General features: G+C 38.5%; 1 pseudogene; it reads left to right on the top strand.

Annotated features, from left to right (window-relative positions):
- The first annotated feature begins 535 nt into the window (after positions 1-535).
- LOC149846015 (alpha-amylase-like) lies at positions 536-22,046 on the top strand (annotated as a pseudogene).
- The last annotated feature ends 1,804 nt before the right edge of the window (positions 22,047-23,850 follow it).

Raw genomic sequence — 23,850 nt, 5'->3', positions numbered from 1 at the left:
TCGACCTTCAGGTGCGAGAGGAGGAGCTTCCGAATCAGCGGGAGCTTCGCCCAGAAGCCGACCATCTCGGCGTCGAGGAGGGCCATGTCGTAGAAGATCTTGATGTTGTGGAGGCGGTAGTAATTGATTTTGTTCTTGATCAATTTCAGAATTGTATCACAACAAGCATACATCACCTTTAATTATAAGTGACATGCCACACTGGTGGATATTGGTAGGGCAAACCACACACATGAGTTCATTGACTCAAAATAGAACCAGTTTCTAAGAACCTGATTTCTTTTTCGACATGAACAACCTTAGATTTGCTCGCGGGTCGCCATCTATAATTGACAAGGGTTTACCTAGCCAGAAAGTATGAAATTATACTTATAGTGTGATACCACAAACATGACAGATCTTGAAAAAAGTTTCTCAGACACAGGCTTTGATACCAATTCTGTAATGCCCTAGATTTTTAAAACAAGGCTAAGTTGAAAATTTCATGTATTTTTTTTCTTTGCAGTGAAACTTAGAAAAGGTTTTAGCAGTAGAAATGGACGATAATGACTCGTCGGTTTTAGAAAACTCTTGGCAAGTCACAGGTATGTGACCAATCACTCATTGACCATCAAGATGTTCCATTTATCAAAAAAACTTGTTTATTACAAATATCACTACTTGAAAAAGAAGTATTTAGTTTTATAAAGGAAGCAATATAACACTGCCTGAAGAAACCCTGAAACTTGATGCCGCCTTGCTCTGCATATCGCATCGCAGGTTAAACACCTATAATCCCCATTAAACAAGATCAGAACCATTGCAGGTCTGGTAAGGAAGCATTAATTTAAGCATTCAATCAAATATCAACTCATAAAAATACACAAACTACTCAGGGTTGCAATTCACAACAACGATGCTCAAGTCCCCACAACTTAGTGTATATCATGAAAGCCTCCTTAGGGCTATGAGTTGAATGTTTTGTTCAAGTCTCCAAGACCTGGCATATATCACATAAACCTCTTCTGATCCTCAATTAGTACATCAAGCTCAAGTCTTCAAGACTTGGCATATATCATATAAGCCTCTTCTGAGCCTCAATTGGTACATCAAGCTCAAGTCTTCAAGACTTGGCACATCCATATCCCATAAACCCAAGTGTGAGCTCCTCGAGCTTGGCTTAGTCGTGCAGATGCAACACAGATCTTTGCCTTATCGGTCCAGTAGTATACTGAATCTTGACACCTTTCTCAAGGATATGCAAGACTTGACAAAACAACGCACATTCATTCATACATCACTAAACCTAAAACTAATGCATTGTTTCAATATTAATCGTTCACCACCTGGTACACGGGAGAAGCTTGAACTTCAGCATCAATGTGATGTTCTGAGAGTTTATTATTCTCTGTATTTTAGATACCCCAGAGGCCTGTTGACCCTGTCCATGATAGGATGGTAGAACTCATACCGAGATAACCCTATCAGACCAGTTCGGATGCATCCTCTACTACAATAGTTGAGCTCAATCCTTAGATATTTAAGGAAAACCATAATGTCCAAACCTCATGAGTGATATGAGGTCCCTTGAACTCTTTAGTTCATAATTAAATACATGTCACTCATGGCTATACCATCACTGTCTGCCATGGTGAGCAATAGTTCTGAAGAGGTCCAACAGTCTAACCATTACTTGTCAGATATTTGAATGCCATTCAGGCAAGACAGTGCATATCGCACTGAGAAAATATGTACCTGACTCCATTTAGTATTCCCAAGCACGGTCCAACCATGGGGTTCTTGTGACATTAAGTTTTATTCATATGCATGTTTGACTCTGCTTTCGACATCTACAACCATGACGAGCACCTCAATTTTTTTGGGTGGACATAGAACTCTAGCTCTCCAGCTCTTACGAGTATAGTTGTGCAACAATATTTTCCATAAGCATGCATATGACACAATCTCAATGGATCGACTGCTCAGTGTATATCACCGCAACAAGCACTTGGTATAGTCAAGGTGCAACAACTACTCTGGCTCTTTGGCCTTTACAAGTAAAGTGCCCTTACAGGCAAACATGAGAATGAGTCATTCTAGCAGTGTTCCAACAACAAAGCATCCTCGTGTCATTCAATCAGTTCAGACAATTCTTTTGCCAACCATTTCGACAACAGTTTTCCTGCTTTGATGACAGAAGTGTGATGACCCTTTCTACTTTACAAAAAGTACTTGACATAATTTTGGCAGCACCTCCTCTGTATGACGAAGTAACATGTTACGTTCTTTCTAAGCTTTGTGAGCTTCTTCAAAAATTTGATAGCACTTCCTCTCTTCGATGGAGAAAACGTGTGTTTCTTTTAAGCTCAATGGACATCTTTTCAAAAATTTAAGCAACACTTCCTCTCTTTGACGGACGAATCGCTACGCTTAAATCAGAGATAGAAGCGCACCGTTGTGCATACTTTACATCTATCAAGATTCATTGAAACTCTAGGCCTTAGCGAGGCTATGCGCAAGTAACTTATGTCTTTAGGAAAAAGCAGTTTTTCGCAAAAGCAAAGCCTTTCTAATAGGGGCTTCTTTCGTCAAGCAAAATCTTGATCAAGGAGCATCATATAGAATCACATCGGTAATTTGGAGTTGATCTTCATTTTAACACTCATTTATACGCAACTATATATAATATAAGCAGGAGCCTATACTTTATAGTGTGGCGATTTAAATAAAGACATATTTAATGTTCAGCAGGAGAATCCGAACTAAATAACTTATAGAAAGCAAATACATATTTATTTGCAGAAAGCAGAAGCCTTGACATTGTTCGACGCACCGACAATCTTAAATGCATAAAGTAAATTACAGAAAGTAGGAGCCCTGGCATCGTTCGATGCGATGATAATCTCAAATACATATTTACTGCAATACGTAAAAGCTTTTATTATAAAATATCCAACGATAGTCACAAGGAGACGTTCATGAACACCGAAGTATCCCAAAGGGTGTAAACTAAGGACTGGGGTCAGATACTATTTTCAAAATGTATATGATATATTTTTTAATACAAATCAACAAATACTTAAGAGCGAGTGATCGACGAATCAAACTTACCATCCGATCGATAAACGACTTCTGCTGCCTAGCCTGCATCGAACTGGGTTCCAACCTTCCATCGAGAGGTCAAACTAGGTTAGATGAGTTTGACCTAGTTGAGAAAGAGGAAGAGTAGGTCAAGCTGCTAAACCCAACTGGTTTAAACTAAACTGGGTTCAGTTCAAGTCAACTGGATTAGGTAGGTTCAAACTTAGCCCAAGTATGCTAGGTCAGGTGAATCAATCTTGAGTTTAGGACAAAAAAGGACTTTAACTTTGACTAGACCCAGTTAGGCTTAAGCCAAGTCAAGTGGGTTCAGACTAGGTCAGGTAGACTCAGACCAGGTCAGGTAGGCTCAGACCAGATCAGCCAGACTCAGACCAAGTAGGCTAGGTTGAGGATATTTTAGAGAGAGAAGAAGAAGGGGAGAGAGGGGGGGGGATTTTATGAAAGGAGAGAGAGGAGGGGCTATTTATAGCCAATGGGAGCCCCTTTTTCTAGAATTTTTCAGAATACTCTTATCCTAAAATGTCACTCATTCCGGATAAAGACTGGAGGTTTCTTTTATGTGGGGCCCATATGGAATATTTTATGGGTCCCACAAGATATTTTTTGAGGGATATTTTTGTGGGGCCGCCAACATTTTTATGGGTCTTATAAAAATTTTAGGTTTTGGGCAATTTTTTTTCAAAAAATTTTGAGTACGTCATTCTCTTCGTATCGATGAAACTAAGAAAGTTGGCTCGTACAAATCTTCTAATTTTACTCAGAGAGAAAATTATGACTCCCTGACTGTTTGAGCATATATTCACGAGGATACATATATCCTAAGTATAACTGGTTTGTTGAAATTGATTCGATTTGCATTTTATGTTCATATGCTATTTTCACATGAAAATGCCTCATGAATTTATTCAAAACTTTTACTGAAAAAAATTGTGGGTCTTACAAAAGTTGTCTACAACTGCTGCTTATACCATGGAGGAAAAATTTATTGCTCTATATGAGACTTCGTCTCAAGCCATTTGGATAAGAAACTTCATTATGGGTCTTGGGATTATGAACTCTATTGAGAGACTACTAAAGATCTTTTGTGATAATGAAGCAACTGTATCCTTCTCAAATAACAATAAGAGCTCAATCTTGTGTCGACACATGAAGTTAAAATACTTTATTGTTAAAAAAAGGATTGAGAATCATCTGGTATGTATTGATACAATTAGTACGAAAGAAATGACTATGTATCCCTTTACTAAAGGGCTAACACCGGGATTATATTCTTAATATGTAAAAGGGATGTGTCTTTTTTATTCCTTCTGATGTATGACAATGCATTATGTAATCACATTTGTGAAAATGAATTAATTTTCTATGGATTTATGTATTATTGATTTTGCATAAAGGATCTTTCATTTGGTTAGAGAGAATAGCAGAATAACAATATTAAAGGACTAATAGAATAGGTAAGAGATCAACCTATTCATAAAGATAATCTTAACATGCTAAAGCACTGAAAATGAGTTGTATTATAGTACATGAAAATTTGACATTTCATAAAGAGATGATCATCTCCATGACTCATATAATTCATTCTTGTGATACAGAATAGCATGCCACATAAAAAATTAAGTCGAGATAATGGTATAAACCTCGATTTAGTACCATTTTAGTGTCAATGGGTCAAGTGGGGTAATGTTGGACATTTGGGTTTGGGTCCAACTCATAGTGTGACCCGGTTTGACACTATGAGTGGGTTAGTGGGGCTGTTAGTGGGTACTAAATGGGTGTTAGTGGGGTGAAGGTTTGGTGAATGTGAAGAGCTCACATTCTATAATCACCCCCTATCTTCCATTATAAATGGAGGGTTGGACTGTATGATGAGAGCATCTATAAACTATATCCTCTAGCCTATTATTAGTAATTATCATTGAGTTTAAGGCCCTGCTTACCATCAACTTCAAAGCCTTATCTCATCATGGGCATTGATAGGCTGAGGAGAATGCTGTGCACCTGCATGTCACATCAACCATGGCATCTACCAGTATGTGCTTATTTTGTATTTTAATTTCAATTTATACGAATATGCCAACATGCACATCTAACTTTTTTTTTATTGGCTTGCAGATGATTTCTTGTTATTCGCTTTGGCTCTGCAACATGGCTCTTATTGTGTTCACAAGATATGATCTTTGAATTCATCGATAAAATTTAGATGACTTGCCTTTCTTCTCAAAAGAAGACATGAGTATAGTTTTTTTACAGGACAACCGATAATTTGTTTTTGTATGGTGGATGATGAAATGCATGTTCCAACATTTTTGTTATTCTTATATTTATTAGCATAGATCCTCTCACTGGTGCCCTCCATCGCTACTACTACCAACAAATAGAAAGTGTATTGTTGGATTTAGGATCAGGGTGTGCGCATAGAGGACTCGAGGAGAAGAGGATTGTGAAGTTGATTAATGGCCTACATCAGAGGGGATTCTTGAACCTCTTTAGTTGGTTTGCAGAGACAGAGGCTGGAGGATTTAACTTCCTCTGGGTAGCCATTATCCAGTCTAATTGTCCCATTGGATTTCCAAACATGCTGGGAATCCAATGTATAATGGGCCCCACCATGATCCTGGTGGTGCATATCTCAATGGCCCACTAAGTGGGTCATTGGATTCTATGTGAGACCCATTTGGCCACACTAGATCCATACCAGGATCCAACATCTCCCACATGGCTATATAGGGCGAACACCCATATTTATCATAACCAGTGCATTATGTATTGCACTCATAACATTATGAGGTTTACATACGCTAGTTGGATTTTTTCTTTATGATATATTCCTATCATGAGGTTATTCACAAATTAGGTTGTTTTTTCATCATGTCATAAATTTTAAGTATTCATCATTCAGTGCATATTAAGTCATGCAGTCCATGAATACATCATAATGTGGGTCTCACATAGTCATGGGGTTCTTTAGCTCTTCCATGACTATTCCACAGGCATGCACACTAGTGAAGTAATATAAAATTTATTAATTTATAACTATGTGATTTGCTAAACATAGTAAATACTCTAACTTTTCATGTGCATTATCACATAATGATCACCACCTGATCATTTCAGATCAGTATATCCGGATCCAAATAGTCACTAATGTGACTGACCAACACCATTTAATATTTCATGTAGAGACTTTAAAACATGAAAAATATCCTTTCATGTATTTATACAAGCATACCATAGGGTGCATTGTTATTTAACATTATATACACATAAATATCTTCACATGCATGTGTAAAATTATAATTTCGCTCCCACTTTTCTAATGCATTGCATTAAAGCAATATTTGCATTAAGCCATGACATCATGTGGTTTTATATACACTAGTTGGATTTATCATCTATGATATATCCCTATCATGAGGTCATTCATAAACTAAGTTGTTTTTCCATCATGAAGTAAGTCATAAATCTCATACCCAAATCCAATTTAAATATGTACTAGATCCATATCCAATGAGAGTTATCTCATTATCATTTGGATATGTTAGATATGATAAGCCAATTACAAGGCTTTAATCAAACCACAAGTTTGAACATTTAAGTTCAAATCCATTACCGGATCCTCATATATATCCCGTTTTATTGGATTTGAAGGATTCCAAATCCAAATCTGACTTGAGATGTTATCTATCAAGTCCAACACGATCCAAAAATGGATCTTTATACAAGTTTAAATAAACCATGGATCTTACAGGATTTGACTATAATCCAAATCCATATCCAAAACCATATATTTTAAATGCCAATGGATCCATATTACACATCCAATATTCTACTTATCTGGATCTAACTGTGTAAATCTCAAATCCATACAAAATATATATCATTACTGGATCTAAATATTTGGCCTAACACTATCCAGATTTAACAAAAACTTGAATTAAATCTAGATCCATATAGTATATGTATATCTATTTAGATTTGTCTCTGGATCAATTCTGGATCCATATCCCATATATACTTATTCGGATCCATCACAAAACTGGATCAAACTAGATCCATATTTCGTATCCTGGCATAACACTCAACCGGATCCAATCATAAATCTTGAATCAAATAAAGATCCATATTCTATATATACTTAACTGGATTCAAAACATGAATCAAATCTATATCCATATCCCATATCTGGGCATATCACTCGATTGAATCCAATCTAGATCAAACTGGATCCAAAACTAATTAAACTAGATCTATACTATCACATATCATATCTAGATCCATATAAAATTAGGAACCACAAAATTGGATCGATGCCAGATCTAAAATATAAATCATAATGTGAAGCATGAGAACAATGCAATAACTCAAAGAATTTCATGATTCAAAAGTTTTATCGGATCCAATGAGGTCTTTTATAAAAATACATGTACCAACTAGATCTAAACCTGTCAGGATGACACTCTGAGAGGTATTCTGCTAACCAGAAACACTTTTCTGCAAAACCAGAAAAGTTAGAGGGAGTTCTAAAAAAATAGAACATTAGAAACATAATATCTCTGAGTTAAACAGAAAACTTCAAGCAGTCTTTTGTAATTTCAAAAAATATGTCCTTGTCTCATGTATTAATTAGGAGACAGACTTGTTTTTGAAATTTTAAAAAACTGAAGCCTCTATTCTAAAATAATAGAGGTACCAAAATGTAATATCACATAAAAATATAGACTAAATATGAAAATGATAAAAAAAAGAAATAAAGGGTTCTCGAGTTTTCGAGAAACCCTAACCCTTTTGTTTTCATTTTTTCCTTCTCTTTCATAGGTTTTTCTATGGCCGGCGATGCGGCTAAGATTTTCGGCCAGAGTCTGGTGGAGATAAAACCTTGCTGGAAGATGCAGCAACTGCACCACCTTTGGTGCAACCATCCGAGGCCTCCACCTCCCGACGGTCAACCGATTGGAGCCCTGCTGCACATCAACAACTTTTGTGCCCTGACATCTATAGTAGGGTTTCTCCTTCACCGCTTCATCGCCTTCATCACCATCAGCTCCATCCTCTTGATCGTCTGGCTTATCTTCCGCTTCCAACTCCCCAATTTTATAGTCACCAGCTCTTCTGTCATTGGCTTCAATGTTTCCAACAACCAATTGGAGCCCAATTGGGACATGAACATTACCGCCACAGTGGGAACAAGAAGATGGCGATCGACTATAGGGGTATCTGGGTCGTCGTTGTGTACCACAGAGATAGCTTGGCCAACACCTCCCTTGCTCCTTTCTACTAGGAAAAATGTAATACCACCACGCTCTGTGCCGGCTTCACCGTGAACTCAAGGTATGTCTTTGACTGGACAACGGGCCATTTTGATGGTCAATCATGGTGCCGGGATCAACGAGTTTTTCTCTCCTGATGCCTTCCTCGCCTTCGTGTGAGAGTTCTGCCCTTTTGGCTCACCCTTGCTGGTTCATCTCTGTTTTTTGTTGCCTCTGAGACATCGAGTCTTCCTCCGGGAATGCAGGTAGCCTAACTGCTACCTCTTTGGTAGTACCTCGGGTGTGAGGCTTTAGACGACGAGGTCTACAAAGGCTAACCGGAGGGACACAAAGATCAGAGGGTCTATGTTCCTTCTCTCTGCAGACAGAGGAGGGAAGCTCCTCTGTCGTATGAGAGATCGACAAAAATAAGGTGGCCAACCACTGGTCGATGACCCTGCATCTCATGGCAACACGGGGTTCTCCTTTGCCCTCCCATTTGAGCGCCACCAGTTCTGGCTACTCCACCAGCAGAAGGACGTGTCAGGGCATCCATTCGTCTGGGTGATCCAAGCCAATGTGAGAAGGGGCTCTCTGTTCGGCGGCCCACCACCACCGACGGGTGACGATTCGTGGCTCGGCTTGGTACCAGAGGGGTTCAAGAAGCAGGTGGAAGAGAGGGGGGTTGGCGATACGCGGCTGGGCTCCGCAACTTCTGATAATGAACCATCGATCGACCGACGGGTTCTTGTCCCACTATGGGTGGAACTCGATGCTGGAGTCACTTGTCCATGGGGTGACGATACTGGCATGGCCCATCCGCAGGGACCAGCACCAGACCACCATGCTGGTGGGCTTCGCGATCTGGTTCGCCCGCGACTAGGACGTGGTGAAAGGGGTGGGAAAGCTGATTGGCGATGCCGGGGTCAAGAAGCGCTCCACCTTGGTCAAGGCCATCTTCTCCAAGGGCTTCGCTCTCACCTCCTTGGCTTCAATCAATGTCTCCATCCATCTGTCTGAGTTAGCTAGGCAAGGTCTCGGCCATTCGAGAAGAATCTACCATCGTTGGTGGTTAAGAGAGCTAGCACCCAACGTTAGGTCATCAACAATAGCTAAGCTGCAAAGGTGGTTGTGAAACATGCCGTCAAACGCTACATGCAAAAGCGTTGTCAAACCAACGAGCACAACTGCACACACCTAAAAAAAAGAGAACCTAGCTCTGATACCACTGTTGGATTTAGGATCAGGGTGTGCGCATAGAGGACTCGAGAAGAAGAGAATTGTGAAGTTAATTAACGGTCTGCATCAGAGGGCATTCTTGAACCTCTTCAGTTGGTTTGCAGAGGCAGGGGCCAGAGAATTTAACCTTCTCTGGGTAGCCGTTATCCAACCTAACTGTCTCATTGGATTCCCAAACATGTTGGGAATCTAATGTGTAATGGGGCCCACTGTGATCCTGGTGGTACATATCTCAATGGCCCACTAAGTGGGTCATTGGATTCCATGCGAGATCCATTTGGCCACACTGGATCCGTATCAGGATCCAACCTGTTCATCCAATGACCATCTATATATGAACCCCTACTTTACTTGGTGATTTTGTACTTGTTTCAGATAGAGCCCTGGTAGTAAAGACCAAGATGATAGGTGTGACCCACCATCCACCTATTAGATGGATTTACGCTTGCTTGTCTATTGAGCCATCAACCTTGATGTGGTTAGCTTTGGCTTGCATAAGAGAGTTGTGCTTATAACTGCAGCATCTATAACAGCAAAAAATATCACCATGGGCACTGCTAACTCGTATGTTAGGGAGCTTTTGGTACAAGAGGCATTTCTTTGATGTCATCTCTTATGAAATTTTTAATGAATATATGCCACCAATTTTTAATCTTTTGAAATTATTTTAGATTTATAAATTTAATTTTAGTTTTTAATTACTAAAATGTGAATGATGATTTTATGCCGGTTAATCACCATTTTTTATCTTGCTGATTAATCATGATTCGCTGAGGAACCCAAGCAACGAGGTTGACCGATTAATCACGATTTGCCGATGAGGACACTTCCTGAGGACTTACCGAGGACGAGTCTGTCTACTATGAAAGACATTAGGCAACTGGATGGACATCATTCCTCTCAGTTTCCTTTCAAATTGAACTTCTAAAAAGTAAAACAACAAAACATGCTTGACTCGGCGGTTTGTAATCAAACGCGATAATTGCCCAAGTTGTCTGGTTTATACTGAGTTTTGGCTATTTCCAAGTTAAACATATACAGGGACTCGGTTGGGCCCCAAATCGGACCGAGAAATGTTTTTTTTTTTTTCAGAACAGAGAAAGCTGGGGGTACCAGTTATACAACCATATACCATTGGGATTCGAACTTGCAACATCCCAGCACAATGTGACGTGCATTAACTGCTCCTGCCAGACAAGCGAAGCCCCCGTTGGTGAATCGAACGATTTGTCTCAGCGAGTTTGCCATATAACGAAAGTGAGTTGTTGACATGTACTGTAAAAGAACTGTTAGTTTTATGTATAAATTAGGTTTTACTGGTAAATGAACGAGGTTGATGATCCCCAACGCCTACAGAACAATCAAAGATTTGGTTGATTTGGTTGCTTTGGTTGACCCATAGGAGCTGGCATTTCATGCACCCAAGTCCTAGAATCGGTGCAAGCAGTTGTTGAGTCCGTTTTTGTTGCAATCTGTTGATTAATATGTCATAATTATAGAGTCTAGCATTACTCATGCTTGCTTAATGTTTCTTACCTACATCTGGTTTTAGGTTGAATTGAGAACTACATGAACTAATCTATAAGCTGAAACTAAAACTGTTAGAAATTTGATAGTTTATGAGCTTCGTCAGTGCACACCAAGAAATTGATGAAAATCTTACCCAAAACCTGTTGTTAACAGAGAACTCGATCCATCTAGCCTTATGGGCTAGAACAAACAGCCAACACTTTAACCAGACCCCGACTTAGGAAGCTAAACGAAATCAAAGAAGCTTGACAACTGTTGGGACCTAGCATCAAAGGCATCACTAGGGACGTCATCCAAAGGGGACGTGGAAAACCTGCTTACCACTTGGAGGCTAACCTCTCTTCATGTTTGTGGCAAGTAAGTTCCTTTCCTTCTTATCTCCATTGTCCTCTTACAACCACAGTCTTACACATGCTTGATTTCAAGGGTTCAATTGGGAATCATCCAAGAACGATCAAGGGTGGTATCGTGTTCTCAAGAACTTGGTTCCACAGATAGCAAAAACACGTGTTACTCACGTTTGGCTGCCTCCCCCCTCACAATTTGTTTCTCCTGAAGGTCAATCATTTTTCTCACTCCTCCATTTTCAGGAAGCCATACAGAGTAAGGACCTATGTTTTCTAAAATATCATATTATATTACATGCATCGATCATATAGGTTACCTACCAGGCAGATATTACGATCTTAACTTATCAAAGCATGGGACTGAAGCCGAACTAAGAGACCTCATAAGGATGCTCCATGCATCAAGGATCAAATGCATAGCGGACATCGTGATCAACCATGGGACGACTGCCAGGAAGGACGATCGAGGTATATGGTGCGAGTTCGAGGGAGGGAAGGGTGACGGGAGTCTGGACTGGGGTCACTGGTCCATCTGCAAGGATGTGATGAGACCTTGCTTTTAGGATCCATTGTCGAAGGCAAGTGACCTTGAGATTGGTCCTCAAATGCTAAGCACGCGAGATATTGGAGTTCTCGAGTGATTCGCCTTAGCTCCTCACAAACACGAGCACGTGTATGAGGCACCACTTGTGTTATGTGTACTAGTGATTTGTCTTCCACTACAACACTACACTATTATAAGGTCTTATGGGGGGGTTCGTCTAGCACAAGGCTAGGATTACAAGCTCATCAAAAGAGATTAAGCAATACACATATCAAGCTTAAGGCCACACAAATTGCCAATGGCTTGTGCAGTAGTTAAACAGTCACAACCTTACACAAGCTCTGCCGCACGCCAAGATTGGAATGCTGTGATCATCACAAAATTTTTCCTCTCTTGTGGTTTCTCTCTCTTCCTTCTCTTTTCTTTTCTAGTCTCTAATTCCTCCTTTTTTGAAGGGAGGAAAATAAAAGAAAGAAAAGAAGAGAGAAGAGAAAAGAAAAGAAAGAAAAGAGAGATGAACTCTTTTACGGGGTTTCACTTGACCTTGATTTGAAAATATTTAGAAATTTACTCGCCTCTGTTTTGAAATATTGCAGGAAAATGGAGAGACGGGATTCGCTCGTCGGTACGAGGTTCGACCATTCCTAGTGCCTTTACCAGGGGTAATTGAACCAAGGATCGAATTTATGCCTTTTTGCTTTGCCTAAATATTATCTAGGAATTTATTCTAAGTCTAAATACACAGAGAATCATGCTTGTGAAAATGCAAGGGTGTATGCTCTTTAAAAAAATGATTTTAGAAATCTCCAAGTGTTTTGAGATGAACTTGATAATGGAGTGAAGAAATGGTTTCTGAATGGTTGAATCTAACTTAGAACTTGAGATAGATTAGGAAGGATATTTTGAAGTTCTAAGTCTTTGAAATGACCAGAGTTGGGAAAATAAATCTTTGAATTTGAAAAGAATGATTGAAAGATGAAAAAAAGGAAAATAAAGCTTTAAAGTCAGAAATGGACTTTAAATTTGAATTTTAAACTTGGATTTAGGAGAGGAAATGAGTATTTAAAGTGGAATTGAATTCTAGATTTAATGTTGGAAATCAGGATGGAATTTGGACTTGAGCAATCCAAATGGAATTTAAAAATATAAATGGATTTAAGAAGTTCAGATGGGATTTGAAAGTGGAATTGGATTTGAAATCCAGAAATTAGGATAGAATCTGAATCTACAGTCTGAATCCTAAGATGGAATTTGAATCTGAAATCTGAGATCTAAGATGGAATTGGATCCAAATTTTGGAATGGATTTTGGATCTAAAATCTGAGATCCAAGATGGAATTGGATCCGAAATTTGAAATGGATTTTGGATCTGAAGTCTGAGATCCAAGATGGAATTGGATTCTAGATCCTAAAATAGAGTGGATCTGAAGTCTGAGATCCAAGATGGAATTGGATTATGGATCCTAAAAATGGATTTGGATATGAATTCTGAGATCCAAAATAGAATTGGGTTCTGGATCCTAAAATGGATTTGGATCTAAAGTCTGAGATCCAAAGTAGAATTGGGTTCTGGATCCTAAAATGGATTTGGATCTGGAGTCTGAGATCCAAGGTGAAGTTGGATTCTGGATTTAGAATCCTAAATGGGAATTGGATCCGAAATCTGGAATCCAAGATGTAATTTGGATCTAACTTTGGATTTGGGATTTCAAAATTGATTTGAGAATTTAAACTTTGAATTTGGAGCTTGAATTTGGAATTTAGAAAATGAATCAGAAATTTCAAAGTTAAATTGAACTTTGAAATTTGATTTGAATTAGAATTAGAATTTTGGATATACAAATGAATTTCAAAGTCAAATTGGACTTCGAATTTAAAGTTAGAATCTGAAAATGATATTTGAATTTACGAGAGTTGAAAATTGATTTGAGAAGTGAAGAAGATATATGAAGGAAATCATTTGGATTTCTGAAAAAAGAATTTTGAAAATGTAAGGCAATTCTATCCTAAATGCTGAATGAATTTAAAGAATTTAAAATTGGATTTTGAAAAGCATATCTCATTCTTTAAATGAATTAAAATAAGATTGAAAATATAATACATCATTGACTATGGTCATTGAATGTATTATATAATAATCATATTTCAATTTAAGTAAAGAATAAAATATATTTTGGTGCTTTTATAGAGTTTAAAATGAAATTAACTCTCAATATATCCTGACTATGGCCATTGATATATATTTTGAGTTAATTTTAAGTTAAACTCTGATAAAAGAAGAAAATATTTAAAAATATGATGATTTTTAGAAAAAGATCCAGTGTGGATCCAATGTTATTCCATAAAAGATGAAAATCCTAAGTTTTGTTCACATTCTGACTATAGCCATTGATGTAAATCATCAACTTAGGATTAATTACCTCTTACGAAATGGTGCACGCGCCATTCGTGTTTACATTCTTGAATTTTTGAAAATAAAGGAGAAAATATGAGAACAAGTAATTCATGATATTTATAATGCTCATTCATTCTATCTAAAAGTTGGAAATGTAGAGTTTTTCATTAACATCTAGCTTATTACAACATTGGAGTTACATTTGAAAATATCAAAGTCTTAATCTAGAAGAATTTCAATAATTCACATCTTTCCTGCAAAATAGAGTTAGCACTTAGCAAGGATACAGAAACGCAGAAACACACTATGCTGAAATTGATATACATATGATCATATTTGTATTAATGGAGAGATGTATGCAAGGATGCATGCTTTTATGGAAGAATAGGACACACACACACACACACACACACACACACACACATATATATATATATATATATATATATATATATATATATATATATATATATATATATATATATATATATGTATGTATATATATATACACACATATATATAACATCCTAAGCTAAGACTGGATTTTGAAACATATGAATGACATTTTAATCAATGGGTGAATGGATATATATATATATATATAAATATAAAAACTTACAGACATAGGTATGCAGGGCTGATGTTAATGAGAAAGGCAAATGTAAGAACATTCCTAAGTGATAGGCTCATGGTAAGAATGGACTAGGGACCAGGTGATTTTCAAGAAATAGCCGTGACAGCTATAGGTGTTAACACAAGGTGAATGCTATGGGAATAATCATAGTGATGCATGGGCATTGCTATAGACACGCAAATGGGATTTTGCTGCAGATACTGGAAGGGATTAGCACTTCTGTTGACGCCTAAGGTGGAATCATGTCAATGTTTGGACACTGATATGAATGTTAACTTGGAAGAAACATGATAATGCCTAAACACTGTTGGAGATATCAAGGAGGATTGCAGCCACACATTGGCATTGCTGTAGGTATATGAGAGAATACAGTAAAACATACAACCTTCATTTGCTTATGGTTTCGAAGATTGCCTCCGCGAATAATGAAGACTCATAACCGAGGTTATTGTACACCATACCAACGAGATCGAGCACATGTTTGGAAACACCAAAACATACATTCTTTTCCCCTGTATTGTTATTGAAATGATTGCCCACGAATCTCTTCAATTTCTCACTGCCCCAGTCTTTAGTAGTGACAACTGTAAGTGATGTTTGAAGGGCGTGGGTACTGCTGTGACAACACAACAGTGAGATAAAACTTAGTAGGTGAAGCTGGATACCGAGTAAGGTAAGTTTCCATTCTTTACTGATTCAGAGAATCTTCTGAACTAGCTGGGCTCAGGGATGCAAGATCGACAATAGACTTGACAGGGGTGACTCAAGATTACAACTGATGTTTGAAGATACACTAAATAAAATGCAGATGATCTGTAACTACAAGCAATACCAGGCAATAATAAAAAAAATACACCAAGGAAAAAGAAATTTATTTACAATGAAGAATCGACATATACTGATCATTGAAGCATACACTGAACTTTTGTATATTAACACAGCTCATGCTAATCCATCGACTGACTAAAACAATATATATTAACTCATATGCCACAACCAATTCATTTAATCCTAGCATATTGCCAACATACTCATGCTAACACACTGTTGGCACAAGGTTATAGGCACGCCTTGGGAAGATCTATGTTGCAATTAGGTAACTATCTACCGAATAAGAGCAAAGTATGATCTAACAATCATGGAATCACCGAAGAGTATAGCAAAATAAAAGAAAATAACACATATCTACTTAAATAAGACCCATCATTTTCTCCACCCCCACCGTCACCAATCCAATTTGCAAGCAAATAAATGTCAATCCCACTGAGTTAGCATTAGCCATCGTACCTTAAATGATGACCTCTGAGTGTTGCGGTGATGAAGTCAGGGAACAACTTCTTTCAGCAGATTCTAACAGAGAAATTGAGGAAGAAACATAACTCAATAGTGGTCTTTAATTCTAGAATCCTGTGAACAAGCACCTGTCAGTTTGTAGGAAATTTGGATTTTAAATACAGTTTCTCTGATTTGATGAGGTAACAATGTGCCATTGATCTGAATATTACATGGAACACAGGAAGGTAAAGTGAAATATGATGGTTTGAATAAACTGTAACACATGCAGGAGGTGATTGGTGATGGTTTTGCAAGAAAATGTAGCAAGAGGACATACCTGAATCTCTAATAAAGCATACCTTGATCTTGCTATAAATGGCAGTTATTTTAGGACAAGGTGGATGAATGCACCTCTGAAGTCAAGTCCTGATAAATGGACATATCCAGTGCTATTGATATAATCAGAAATTCTCTCAGATTTTCTGCTGGCACATCTTTGCGATTTCACCTTCAATTGAGTTGATCTTTTATATCACAGAGACTGTACCTGAAGGTTGTTGGCCTTGATGTGCGACCTGATGTGGAGGAAGCACTTGAGGCGTGACATCTGAGACAGTCCCCCCATGAAGTCCCTGAGGTTGGACAGAAGGTTTATTGGGTCTACCAGATTCCCCAGTTTCTCTGGACTCTCTTGGAACAATGAATTCTTCACCTGCGGAGGCAACATCATATCTCTTTGGTGTTGATCTTTTGCAGTTCAGCTCTGCAACCTTTACTAGAACATGCAGATTTGGTAGTGGCAGCTGAAATAGCTTCCACTACTTTCAATTGACCTCTTTTTGCAAATTCAATTACCCAACTGGCAATGTCTTGTTCCTCTTTCCCTGTCAAAATCATTGCAGGGAAGGGGGAACAGCTAATGGCATGGTAAGGACATGAAACAGAGAATGAGATAATGCAATGGAACGTATGGTATAAGATGCCAAGGATATTAGCATAAAATCTTTCAAGAAAGTTTCAACTCTATAAATTTTCCCCAGAACAAATCGCAAGTGTGCTCCTTTTACTTCCATGGGCCGGATGGCACAACAGCCTAGTAAGAGCTGCTTTCACAATGTGAATTCCTAACAGAAATAGGAGAGAAACTTTCAATATACTCACCCCCCTTCCCTTCCATTTTGCAGAAAGGCCATTCTACGAATTCCAGCAAAACAAAATGTGATATATGTTGTATTGAAACAAGTAAAATGTATTAAATGGAAATGTCCGGAATTAGATTTCTATTCAGAAATATACACCACTCAAGCTTTCTTTACACAGGCTGAAGGTGAGCACCCAAGTAAGTTCCTGCAGAGATTGGTGCTGGACAGCGTAACGCTGATGACACTCGAAATCTTCTGAGTACTTTTGAAAGGGATATGTCACATTATCCTGTCTTTAGATTCCAATTTTACACAACCTACTGAATCTTATAAATCAACATTGATTTTATGGATTGAATACATGGGTTGGGTAAAAAAAAAGTGACTTACCTCAACAAAACATCTGTTCCTCAAACATCTTATACTGGAAGATCTCTGATGGAGGAGTCTTTATATAGTATCAGATATGACTATCGAGAGGGAATGCAGTTCAAAACTATGGCATATTGCCATTGATAGCCAAAGTGTACCCAACCCCCCCCCCCAATCGTGGTCAAATGAATGTAAATTTCAAAAGATCAATGAACACTGATGAGGGATGAACAGACATAAGGCGATAAATGGAGCAAATACAAAAAATCTGCTAAAAGAAATCCAGATAAAGTGAATTCAACAGTAAACTAAAACTGAAATTATAGCCTGATATATTTGTGATGCTACGACAAAAATGAAGCCAAAACGAACAATAAATGTTAGATATCAGCAAGTACATATCAGAAAGCTTCACAACACCAAATGAGATGCCATGGTCGAATTGAGATTGAGAAAGACATACAAGATGGTGATGCTGGAAACAAAATGCAAGTAAAATAAAACGAAAGAACAGGTGCTAAATAACAAAAAAAAAAAAAAAAAAAACGAGAGAAAGTTGTTGGAATTTTGCATATTCCATCGTTGTAGCAAATGATAAATCGGTCCTACCATAAGCAGGTCGACCTTATCACGGATGCCTCAAAAAAAAAAAAAAAAACCAATACAGAATTATACTATAAACAGATTTGTTTTTTACAGAGAATCAGAAGAGAGGAAAAAGAAAAGGGGCCGCTTACCTTCTTTGCTGTTACGAGATTTTGGAAACTTGGGGAATGGGAGAAACTGAAGATTCTCTATTTACCGGGATGACCGATGGGCTTCCTTCCTTCAGAAGAGAGAGATGCTCTAGAGGAGGATTGGAAGAATGGATCGGAGGATGTAGCGCAGAGAGGTGAAGAATGGATGGAAAGAGGAAGAAGATGCAAATGGGGAGGTGAAACGCGATGGTGAAGTCTGCCCTTGCGATCCCCTATTAAAGAAGAAGAAGCAGAATCGAAAGGGGTCGAGCCGTTAGGGATCAAGGGTTGATGGGGGTTCGGTTGGTGATGGGCGGCAGTTATGGAAAAGCTCATGAAGGGGTTTGGTCGGGCGATGGAGGATGAGAATGGAGCGGAAGAAGGTTCTTCTGGAGGTAGGGTTTTGCAAAAGAGGTGCCACCCTCTTTTCCTACGAAGGGTTTTCAAAGAAAACCCTAAAAACCTATTTACGAAAGGGGCCCCTTTTATTCTCGGGTTTTTACAAAGAGGGGGTTTTAAAAACTTGATTTTCAAAAGGTGTTTTCAAAAAGGCTATTTTTATGTTCTTCTTTTTCTATTTTCTTATTTTTCTCTTGACATTTCTACATTTTTTTTTGTATTTTTGAAATAAAGCCCTCAAATTTATGAAAAACAAAGATTTAAAACTATTTTTTTTTGTAATTTTTGAGGAGTATTTACAAAAGAGGGTTTTTTCTGAGAAATCATGGTCATTTATGGGGAAATTTCTTTAGAAAATGGGTTTGGACCCAAGTTTTGAGAAAACATTCGAGTTTTAAACCTCGAATCAAGGAATATAGCATGATGGATTCAAACGGATACCAGACGAAGTGTCTGAGCCTTTCAAAAGGTCATTTTGGTAATTTTGAGAATTTGGCTTAAAAAATTGGACAGCGAAGCTCAGATTTGGATCTTTTATCTAGATCCGGATCCAAAATTGAGTCAAATATATAAAATGAATTTAATTTCAGTAAAACTTGAGAAATGAAATGGAATTTAGATTTAAAAGTGACTCAATTACCCAAAAAAAATGGAATCAGAGGCAAAAAGGGGATATTTAAAAGATTTTGAAAAATTTTGGGTGTTCACAAATGCACTGACTATCTGCTGCCAAGGGAGGTTCTGCAGTCGATGTGCACAAGCAGTGGAGACTCCTCTTGTGGCTAGGCTAGGCACACAGAGATGCATTGCTCTGCCTGTGGCGCACTGATTGCGTGGTGCTATCATGCTCGGAGTATGTTGCAGGGAGCAACTGGCAGAAGTGCGTGTCTGATGCATGTGCATGTTGCGATCGATGATCTAATGCGCAACAAGGAGTGTTGGTCTGCAAGCAGGGAGGTTGCGCGGGTGTTTGATCGCGCACCAACACTTGATATGGATAGAAGTTGCTGCTGCGGTGCACTGCACGGTCGGGCGCAGAGCGCGCGCTGCATGTGTTGGCATGATGATGCGTAATAGCACATTGAACAGGTCAACAACAACAACTAGAACGATGGATGTGCAGGGACTTGCACACTCATAGTGTGCGTCAAGTGACTTCAGGCAGTGAACCTACTTGATCCTAGACCTGTGGATACTTAGCCTAATTGTCGACCAATCTACACAGCTTTGCACATGCAAGAGTAGGGAGATGGGAAACCTCCCTTCACTGAGTAGCAGAGCATTCCTCGCAGAAGCGGGAAACCTTCCCTAGCTTGGCATGAATAAGGAAAGGTCTTGCCACATGAACACGACGCCTGATCAGCAATGTGCAGAAGCTAATGATCTCAGTCCAAGCAATGCGTGACACAACATAAGTAACTCACGAAGTGACTGTGTGCGCCAGATCAAAATGTAAATAGATCTGCAGGAAATCAAGTACTCACCAATTGTTCGGATTGAGTACTGCAATCTTGACGTCTTGCAGGTACTTTGAAGCGAGTGGGAATCCATTATGAATTGCGCCTAAAATCACGCCGATATAGCGATCATCAATTGCATCTCTTCGCGTAGCCGGATGTGTGATGAGCAGATCAAGCAAACGCCTGATTATATATTCCACTCTAATTCAGTCAGCGTGAAACTAACAGGACTAGTTGAAAGGAGTTTGTATCAACAAACACCTCCAAATATCTCCAAAAGGAGATCCCAATGCCCAAACGCATGAAAGAGGAAATTCCTCTCCAAAATTCAATTCAATTTCAAATGATTCAAAAGTTCTTTACATGAGCTCATCCTGCCTATTTATAGGCTTATACATATGCAAAAACCACCAAAATCAGTTGGAAACAACCTGGTTTCTTAACTGCCTTGCGCCACTTGCACAAGTGGTCCCAAATGAGATGCTCCCATACTCTGAATATGAACATCCTAGGTGGTGCTTTTGTTAGATGCACTGATGACTACCAAGTCATCCCTAGTTGATGATGCTCACTAAACTCTACCACTGCATTGCCGAGCTGGTTGAACCCTGTCACTACATTGCCAAACAATTGAATGCTACCCTTGTGCGGCTACGCCTAGCTGATACTTTCCAAGCGTGCGTCCACTCAGTTTGCATTAGATGCCACCCAGTACTCTGATGGGTTCGACAACTATGACATCGAAAATGGATACAGTCTCGCTTCGGATATCAACCACTTGAACCCCAAGGTGCAGAAGGAACTAAACGATTGGCTCAACTGGTTGAGGACTCATGTCGGGTTTGACAGTTGGTGGCTCGACTTTGCCAAGAGGTACTCCACTAAAATAACTAGGGACTACATCCAGCGATCACGTCCACAGTTCATGGTGGGTGAGGTGTGGAGTTCATTGGGCTCGAACCCGGTTCAAGGCCTAGATGCTCACCGAAGGGAGCTTGATAATTGGGTGAAGGGTGTCGGCAGAGTCGCGACGGTGTTCGACTTCATCACCAAGGAGGTGTTGTAGTCTGCTGTGAAAGATGAGCTGTGGAGGTTGAAGGACCCTCAAGGAAAAATCTTGGGGCTTATAGGAATCGCTCCAGAGAAGGCAATGACCTTTATAGACAAGCATGACACAAGGTCCACTCAAAGCTATTGGCCTTTCTCAGCAGACAAGGTCATGCAGGGTTATGCTTACATCCTCACACACCTCGGCATACCCTCCATTATGAGTGCAATAACGTACAATAATTCTTGTTATATTGCTCTAGATTCAATAATAAATAATCACCTCATTTCTATTTGTGGTGCCAATGAAATTATATTCCAAAATAATTTGAGTTTATTTTGTGCTTGCAGTTCTACGATCACTATTTTGACAAAGGTTTGGCTAAATAGATCAAGATATTAACTGGGATTAGAACTAAGAATGGGTTTAGGCCTGGAAGCACCTGTGAAATATTGGTTGTAGATAAGGATCTCTACATGGCTAAGATTGACGGGAAGGTTATCATGAACCAGGTATGAAGTTGGCAGTCTGATTCCTCAGTGCTTCTGCTTGGTTACGTCTGGTTAGGATTATGCTGTATGGGAGAAAATTTAGCTTATACATATTAAAAGCAATGGCCACTCCATGCATCCTTGTGGGTTTTGGTTGGATCTTTTGTTTATTTAGCCTAGGGGTTGAAGAGGGGGATAGAGTTCCAATGTTACCTAAAATAAAAAAATGCAGTTGTTTTGTATGAAATCTCTGCAAGTTTTTTTTGTTTGGTGAAACAAGACAAATGGAATTAGATTTCATAAACTAACAAGCATATCATACAACATCCGAGAACGATGAGGCATCGCATGTAACTATAAAACAGAGTATGAAACTGGCCAGTACAAACAACAAAAACAAGGTATACAACCTTTAAACAGGGCAACTCACAATCCGAGCCTCTCTGCTCTGCACCTCAATGCCCAGCTGATAATTTATAAAACATCAAAGGCTTACCAGCCATTTACAAGAAGCGCCCAACATTTGAGTTATTACTTGCCTTCTCTATCATTTTATTAAAAAATTCATCTCATGTCATCTTATAGTCTTTCCTAAAAACAAATACAGTCATAGCATATCTCAAACATTTTTTTTTCATTAAACAAAGTCATCTGACTGATTTTAAGATCAAGTATGCATGTCTTTGAAACATGTCTTTGCATGAGACACCTGTTTTGGCTATGTTTTAAGCCATCAATTTTCTATGCCTAAGATGCCAATCATCTACAACATCCACAACTCTGAAAAATTTTGTAGGACCCATCCAGAGAGACATGTCTCTAATGTTGTTCATCGCATGCATAAAGGATATCAAAGGGACCTCTAACGGTAATCCGTCGAGGTTACCCCGACCTGATAAGTTCTCGAGGGAATAGGATTAGGATACCCTGGCTGTGGATGCAAACGGGTTGGTTTTAGATCCCAAAATACATTAAAGAGTCAGTTAGTTCAGATTCAGGTCAACCAAATTTTGGAAATTTCTTATCCTAGATTGCAACCCTAACCCTAGCCTGGTCCTCTCTTTCTCACAGACTCACAGTCAAGCATGACCAAACTCATATTTGACTCACGTGCATCCTACAAAGCAACACAACTTTTAATGGTCTTGCCAAGTGTGAGGATATGGTCATGGATGTGCATCCATCTATGTAAGGCACCCAACAACTAGGGATTTTGCCTTCATTCTTAGCTGCCCATTCGAGATAGTCTAGATTTCGTCCATCCAAAGATGATGCTGGAATTGAGCATCATACAATCCAAGTTTAAAAGATCCATTTGGATTTAGTTTCTATTTATAAATTTTTATTTGGGTTCTTTTTAGCTTAGGATTTTTTTAATGTAATGGATCCATCTCGGATCCAAAATAGATGTAGGGCTTCTCATGTTCTCTTATAAATACTCATTATATAAGGAGTTGCTGGATTGAATTATGCTTTTTTTAGTTTTACGCATTAGTTAATTTTATTATTTTTTATATATTAATTCTATTTTGGTAGATTAATTCATAGAAGTAACATAACTCAATTGTTTCTTTTTGAATTTGACATTAGATTTGCATCAAGAGTGGTATCAGAGCAAGACATTAATCTTGTCCATAGTATCACACGGTTCGATAGCAAACAAGGAGTCAATAAAGAAATCATGGAAGAAAGAAAACAAAGGCAATTGATTTGAGAACTGAATTACAAAGTTTGAAAGTAGCAATGTCATAGATGAACAAAATGTCATAATGATTATGCAAGCAAACGAAGAATGATGATCAAAATCATATCAATGGTGATCAAAATCGAATAAAAGGTTCACAAAGTTGGAGCAAATGTTTGAAATCTTTCTGAGGCATTCAGATAATTAGAAGAACGAGATCACA

Source organism: Nuphar pumila, chromosome 2 (assembly GCF_984573655.1).
Source record: "Nuphar pumila chromosome 2, dmNupPumi1.hap1.1, whole genome shotgun sequence".
NCBI classification, from domain to species: Eukaryota; Viridiplantae; Streptophyta; class Magnoliopsida; order Nymphaeales; family Nymphaeaceae; genus Nuphar; species Nuphar pumila.
Note: the sequence above shows the minus strand (reverse complement) of the source record. Positions and strands in the feature narration are given on the sequence as shown.